We start from the raw sequence: 8217 nt of genomic DNA, 5'->3' as shown, positions 1-8217 counted from the left end.
GACAGAGCCGCCTCGCAGCTTAGTGTTCATTAAGCACTTCCACAGTTATTAACTGCGAGGTTTCTAAGCCAAGTTACCATTTTTGCATTCGTATATCATGAGGCTAACACGATGATACTTTTATGCCCAGGGAAGTCGAGACAATTTCCAATCCGAAAATTGCCTAGACCTGGAATCGGGAATCGAACCCAGCCACCCTCAGCATGGTCTTGCTTTGTAGCGGCGCGTCTTACCGCACGGCTAAGGAGGGCCACACCCTGATACTCCTCCTGACACACGCTATGACACACCATGTGGGACTTACTTAGGTTCTCACTTCTGACATGCCATGCGAGGCTGACTTGGGTGCTCGCCCTTAACATACCATGTGAGCACAGAGAAACAGACGTCTCACTCAATATAAGTTCCATCATTCACCTTTTTAACGATGAATTCAATTTTTAGTAAGTGGTTAATCGGCCACCGATGGTGCTTCCATCGGATTCGTTTGCGTTTGACGTTTGCACACTACCGACATCTGGTTACCGCTTGTCCACTCACAGTGCATTTAGCATTGCGCGATGTTTCCGTGACGATGATTTTGATTGCATTTTGTTCAAAGTGAGTTATCTGTGATGTGAGTCTGACTTAGATGCTCACTTCTAACATGCCACGTGAGGCTGACTTGGATGCTCACTCTACTCTCATCTGCCATGCCTCGTGGTGTCGATAGCGATAGGTTGTAGCTCTCAGCTGCTCAATCGGGATGCAGTGAGTGGGGAAATTCTGTTGAGCATGGGGTCGTTTACGCTAATAACACCGTTACACAACCTTCCTAGGCAACTCACCTTTAGCAGGAGCTGGAATCGACTCGACAGCTATCAGTTCTGAACGAGAAGATAAAACCGACCAAATTCCAGAAGCAATTGAAAAGCAAGGTAGAATTCTCTCTTATCCAGCAGACTAAAAAGATCGAGGCTTGATTGCCCCCTTTTTGGGCACGGAAGAGCGAGCAAAATAGCAAAAGGGTGTATAAGGGCTATTATTGTGTGTTTCTAAAAAGAACTGACCACCGTACATTAAATTTACAAATTTACAAATTTTTACATACTTATATTTATTTGGCCTCTACTGGGCCCTAGAGAGAGAGACATACATTGGAATAGGTGTACTTGCGCTTTCTGGGTGGTGGTGCTCGTTGGCTAGCTTGGCGGACGGTGGCATGCATGCGGGGTGGTGATCTTCGGCGAGTGCTGACAGGCTGACGTTGCTGGCGAATGCTTGACCGCGGTGCTCGACGGCAAGGAGAGGTCGATGGCTTTGCTTACCGACGAGTGCTTAATGGCGGCGGCTGACGGCGGTCCGATTGCATTGCCGGCGAGGGCTTGGTCGCGACGGTTGGCGACGAGGTTTGGTCGATAGCGATTCTGGCGAGGGTTTGATTGCGGCGGTAATACGGTATACTGGGGTAAAATGTACCCCCGGAGCAAAACGACCTTTTGGCTTTTTTGGCGGTGTTTCAGACATACTTTCAAGAATGTTTACTGCTAGATTCGTAGTTCGAGATCCGAACTACATGCGCTGTTGTTAACACTCCTGAAAATGTGCCGAAAATGTCCTCAAAAACGTCAAAGGGTCGTTTTGCCACGGTGGTGCATATTACCCCAGTTTCCCCTAACACTATTATACACCTTACTTATTGTTAATTTTTTTAACATTTACAGTACTGTTTGAGATACACGACGCGCACTTCTATTATCTGAATAGTCTAGAACGGAAAGAGGCTCAATGTCTTGTTGCAATTAGTTTTATAAATTTTGCTTCGTGGAAATTATTCTGAAGTTGGACACTTAACGAAGTTTGGCAACCCAGATTTAAAAGGTTGGCTGCCCTTCCGTGCAGGGACCTGACAGCTGACGTTATAAACGAGAAATAGGTTGCGTTTTTTCTCAATCCGCTGTAAATAAATTATCCTAAGGGAAAGGTAACGAGTGGTATTAGTGTAATAGCGATTTGCTCTGCATTAGACAGCTAATGATTCAACCGCCAGTGAGGCTGTCAGTTTTATTCTTTTTTTTTAATAGGGTGTGGGTATTGGGATCTCCCTGGCAGGCGTGATAAGTGACGGGGAAGTTTGTGGTGGAGCCAACAAACTATAATTGAAACCAACGGTTACAAGGTACCAACAGTTCTACGCTACGACCCTCCTACCTCGGCATGTGCAGTCTATGCTAACACCTATGCGCTCACTCTTCTGCCTCGTGGTGGCGACTGCGGTTTCCTTCCCGCTGCGACACTCTTACCTCGACATGTGCAAACCTCTCATGCACTTACCCACGCTCAGCCTATTTTCGCTCTAACTAACCAATCACAAGTTAGTCATGCTTGTCGACAGCTGCTCGGTGCACCAAATTCTCTGCAAGTTGCAGGCAATCTGAGTGCTTGCAGTCAAAACTGCGTTCCACTTCTCCCTCGCTTGCCACATCCTCTGGATAAGGGTATCCGGGGTTGTGTCCCGACCGCAAACGTCTAGCATAGCTCTTCTTTCGACGTCGAAACGAGGACATACGGTAGGCAGATATCACTTTTTTTTACAAGGAAGAATGCATTTACACACTAACCTAGCACACGTGCTTTGTAGTTGCCAAGCTACCACACGGAAGTGTACTGGAGTGTCGAACTCGACTGTACCGGTGATACCGACTAAACTTCATTGGGCTCCGCCATCGTTTCCAAGACGGGTAACCGTACCTAAGAATAGATACGACAACGCCTGCCAGTATCGTACGTCTACTGACACACACCTTGGAACTGTTAGACATCATCCTCGATAATGCCGCAACAGCAGTCGAAGCCCTCTTGCATGCGTAGTCGACATGGCTGCCGAAGGTCAGCTTGTCGTCTATTACGGCCCCAAGGAGCTTCAAACTCCGCTTTGATGCGATCGCGACTTCACCCACATGAATCATTGCATGTTGCGGTTATTGACGATAACCACCTCCGTCTATATCGAGTGCGCTCCAGGTCTCTAGCACTCATCTAATCCTCCACCGTGCTGACCGCGTGTGCTGCAGTCAGTTCTACTCGGGAATTGACTCCCCATAGACGTTTGACCGGCATCGGTCTCGTATAATAGTACACGGTTCTGGAAATAGGTTTCCAAAATCCGGTACAGGCCCACCGGCAGGCTAAGCCAGAGTAACGAGAGCGCGATGGCATCCCAACTTGTGCTGTTAAATGCGTTGTAAAATTTGTCTACCTTGGATCCTTGCTAAAGGTAGCCTCACACCTCGGGAATTTGGTTTGCGTAATTTTTCCCCATGCATTTTTACATATGCGATGTTTTCGGGATTTGGGCGGGTAAAATCAAAATCCCGGCCCCATTTAAAATGCACGGGGACCAAAATCCTTAACGGCTAATAACAATGTTAGTCGTGAAATACGAAGGCGCATCATCTGTGGAAGTCGGGCCTACTACGGGCTCCAGAAGATACTGCGGTCAAAAAGGTTTCACCACGTCACCAAATGTTTATTTATTTATTATCAGACTAAGGTCGGAGTGGCATGTGCAGTACATAAAAGTCTTCTCCATTCAGCTCGGTCCATGGCTGCACATCGCCAAACATGCAGTCGGCGGAGGGTCTGCAAATCGTCCTCCACCTAATAGATTCACCTTGCCCGCTGTGCACCTCGCCTTCTTGTTCCCCTCGGATCGTTGTCGAGAACCATTTTCACCGGATTACTGTCCGACATTCTGGCTACGTTCCCGGCCCACCGCAGTCTTCCGATTTTCGCGGTGTGAACGATGGATGGTTCTCCAGCTGATGCAACCAGTGGTTCATTCGTCTTCTCCACGTACCGTCCGCCATCTGCACCACACCATAGATGGTACGCAGCACTTTTCTTTCGAAAACTCCTATTGGTCCTCCAAGAGCATCGTCCAGATCTCGTGTCCGTAGAGTACTACCGGTCTTGTTTGTAAGAAGATTCCCGTTCTCATAGAATTTTCGTGCGATATTAGCGCGGTACAGTTGATCCGTCTCTTCAAGGTCTCGATCTTCCTGCTGACACTTTTTCCTCCGAAAAAATCGAGTTTTGTCTGTTCCGCGCCTGTATGTATCGTGCTTCGTTCGCCCTCGTGCGATGTTGCAGCAATCTCGCCCATGTTGCATTCTTCTCTTCCACTAACTGCTCACATTCGCTGTCATACCAGTCGTTTCTCTGATCCGGGGACACCGTGCCTAGTGCAGCGGTTGCGTTGCTTCCAATGGCGGATCGAATATCTTCCCAGCCATCTTCAAGAGACTAGTTGCTCTTCCATTGGGAGTGCCACTTCTAGCTGCTGCACGTAGTCTTAGGCAAGTCTACCGTCTTGTAGCCGCCAAATGTTTAGCCGCGGCGGACGACTCCGACGCGTGTTGTACACCGTCGAGAGTTTTGAGCGCAGACATACTGCAACGAGGTATAGTGGTCGCTGAGGTATAGTGAATCGCTTATAAGACCTGTAGTCATCTACGGACATGAAATCTGAACAATGCTCGAGGAGGACTTGCAAGCACTCGGAGTATTCGAGAGACGAGTGCTTAGGACCATCTTTAGTGGTGTGCAAGAAGACGGTGTGCGGCGGCGAAGAATGAACCACGAGCTCGCCCAGCCCTACGACAAACCCAGTATCCAGAAGGTATCTAAAGCCAGAAGGGTACGATGGGCAGGGCATGTTGCAATAATGCTGGACAGCAACTCTGCAAAGATGGTGTTCGCTTCTGATCCGGCTGGTTTGAGACGGCGTGAAGTGCAGCGAGCGAGGTGGGCTGACCAGGTACAGAACGACTTGGTGAGCGTGGTGCGCATTCGAGGATGGAGAGATGCGGCCTCGAACCGTGTAATGTGGCGTCAAATTGTTAATTAAACATTTTCTGTTCAGATGTAAACTAAATAAATTAAATTAAACGAAGGCCTTAAGGTATACACGCGTTACCACAAGTCTATCGACTTGTTACCTTTAGAATGGAATGTGATGACTGATGTGGGAAGCAATATTCCCTAACTGCGCCCTATGCATGCTTTTGTACCGTATGCATTATTGTTTTTTTTTTTCATTCTTTCTATCACGTTAGGGGTCGTACACTTATTACGTAAGCAACTTTTCTGGGTTTTTCGACCCCCCCTCCCCCCATGTAAAATTTTGTTCATACAAATGATTTTTTATTTATATGGAGCGTAAGATATTGACCGACCCCCCTCCCCCCATAAGTGCTTACGTAATATGTGTACGGCCCCTTACGCGAGTTTCCAAGTTAATCCCTTCGGTCGTGATCCGGTTCTTTGTGACAGCCGGCTAGAAACTTGTCCGCTGTGTGTCTGTGGTTGCCCTGCTGTTGAATTCCACAATGACAACGTATGTTCCGATTTTAGGCCTTAAGGTCTACAACTCTACACATGTAATCACTCGAGCAAGAGCAACGACCTCGATAACAGAAATTGGTGTGAACTAGCCTTGCATAAGAGGTAAAATACCAAAAAATAACACCAAAAATTAATATGCAAAATACTTTATTCATAACATACTTAGATATTTCCGAGGATATTTCAATACCAAACGAATAATAATTTGTGATGCGGTATTATTGAGTATCCTACTTGGGCATAAGTCTATCGACTGGTTCCAAAAATGATACATGCTCGTTTTAGTCCTTAGAATGGAATGTGATCACAACATAATTCTGCTTTATCCAAGAATCTTGAGTAAAGCCCTATACTACTTGTAATCAACATATGTACAATTTAAGGAAATGAGCATTATGTTAGTTGAAGCATAAACTAACTAACGTGTAGAGTTCAATCAAAGTTAATTGACTATTTCCGGGGATTAAACCACCCGACTTTGACATTAATTTACAATGTTGTGAAAACTTATTTGTGAATAGGGATCCTATATGTAGGATCCCTATAGACGAATCCAAGTAAAAATAAAAAGAAGACACACGACGGTGTTAACTTTGACAGATCCTACAGCTCAGCATAGGGAGATCATTTTAAAATGCTTATAATAAATTCTAGACAAAATGTAATTAAAATCTGATTGATGTATGATACGGAAAAAGTTCCGAACTGTATAATAGATACATTTTTGAAAAAAAATCAAAAAATTGAGATAAGCTTTCAGATATGTAATTCGGAACTTTTTCCGTACCGTACATCAATCAGATTTTAATTACAATTTGCCTAGAATTTATTATAAGCATTTTAAAATGATCTCCCTATGATGAGCTGTAGGATCTGTCAGAGTTAACACCGTCGTGTGTCTTCTTCTTATTTTTGCTTGGATTCGTCTATTTGTGAATATGTACATTATGTGGAAGATATTGTCAGATTTTCTGGATATGATACACTGCGCGGCGTTTGTAATGTTCCCAAATGGGTACTTGCACAAAACTTCACGCGGCGAATGACTGTCGAAAGGTACGGCCGCGGCAAACGATACACCGCAATGCTATTCACCCATAAGAATCAAGTAAACGGGCTGCAGAAAGCAGCTTTCATGAAGGGTTCGCCGCGTGCAATTTTGAGGAAATCAGGCAATATTGATTTGGAAAATGTATTGGATCATCTGTTTCAATTCGGCTGGTGCAGGCACGTTGAAATACGACAGTAACCACATGTGGAAGTGTTGTCTTGAGAAATGGATTGCGAGTGATTTGACTATGCGTCCAATTTGGGAATCTCGAGCTCATTCAGTAGCCAATTGTGAGGAGGGGTGGGAGGTTCTTGAAATCATCGTTTTTCGCCTTATAGCCTGTTCAGATTACGATCATTTAACAAGGTATTTGAAGTGATAATTGACAATCAGAAATGAAATGAAAATAAGATGAGTGAACTTTGAAATCAAGATTCTCATTATCATGTCAAATATCTCGTTAAAGATCGTAATCTGAATAGGCTATTACGTAATATTTGAACCAGGGGGAGAAGGCGGAGCACTGAATCCCTACCCCAACATGTACGACATCTGGATTTGGTTCTAAACTGTAAACAACAGTGTTAATAAGCCATTTTATAGAAAGCTCAAATGACAGGAGACCAAATACTAATATTTACATTTTACAAGGAACATTTGCGAAAATGAAATGAAATGATGATGATGATGACGAAATGATGATGGTTTACATGCAAATTTACCAAAACAAAGACCGAGCCGTCCACTCAAAATTTCGATCAGCTGTTCGAATCTGTCTCATAAAATGGCTTATTCTCTACCATCCTTTTGTTATGGCAAGGCAATTTTTATGCACACTTTTGTTTTCGATATTTTATCAAAATTAAACACTCAATCATGCAGCAATATAACGATGTGATATGCTTGAGATATTTACCTGCTTGATTATAGGGATTCGAAAAAGAATTTATTTGCAGTAACTAACCGAATATAAAAATGTTCACTTTAACGATTGCGCCCTAACACCGGTTCTAAGCTTCGATGCAGAGTACACGAGCTTTGTTCGCCAGTGACAGGCGTATGAGGCCCTTGATTTGAACAGACAAAAATTAAACTTAGAAAACTAGAACATCATTACAGTGAACGTTCGCTAATTGGGGTTTTTCTAGTTGGGGGTTCGCTAATTGGGGCGAAACCCAATTAAAAAGCAGCTAAACGTCAGAATGTGATGTCAAAAACGCGTTGACGTTTTGTTTCCGTGTTTGGCGGGATCGATATTTTCTGGCGCGTAAAATTTTCCTTTGTTCAATGCAAAAAGTAAACAACATTGACGCTTGTCAAACCGCCCCAATTAGCGAACGGCATTCGCTAGTTGGGGTGAGATCGTGCCCCAATTAGCGAACGATCACTGTATTCGTGTGTCTGCATTTTTGGCCCTAATCATATATTGCTCGAGAACAAAACTCAATTTTGAATTGTTTGAACTTCATTTTGGATAGATGAGCTTAGCCGTGTTAAACGTCATGTTTCTACCCACTGACTAACACCATCACAATTAATTAAAGCACGACCCTCTACTGTCGAAATCCTTGTTATCGGTAGGTGCTTTCGGCTCCCCGTTCGCCAACACATAAAGCGAAGAATAAAGTCAAGCATAATTTTTCATAACGACGTATGTAACAAAAGTAAACAAAACGGGGTTTTTAATACAACGTGACAATCACACGCGGCTTTATATAATACGCATCGATTTTACTGATTTCGGATCTTAAAATTCTTTAATTCAATCTTTTTGCGAATCG

This window comes from Armigeres subalbatus, chromosome 1, assembly GCF_024139115.2.
Source record: "Armigeres subalbatus isolate Guangzhou_Male chromosome 1, GZ_Asu_2, whole genome shotgun sequence".
Taxonomy (NCBI): Eukaryota; Metazoa; Arthropoda; class Insecta; order Diptera; family Culicidae; genus Armigeres; species Armigeres subalbatus.
This window is presented reverse-complemented; position numbering follows the sequence as displayed.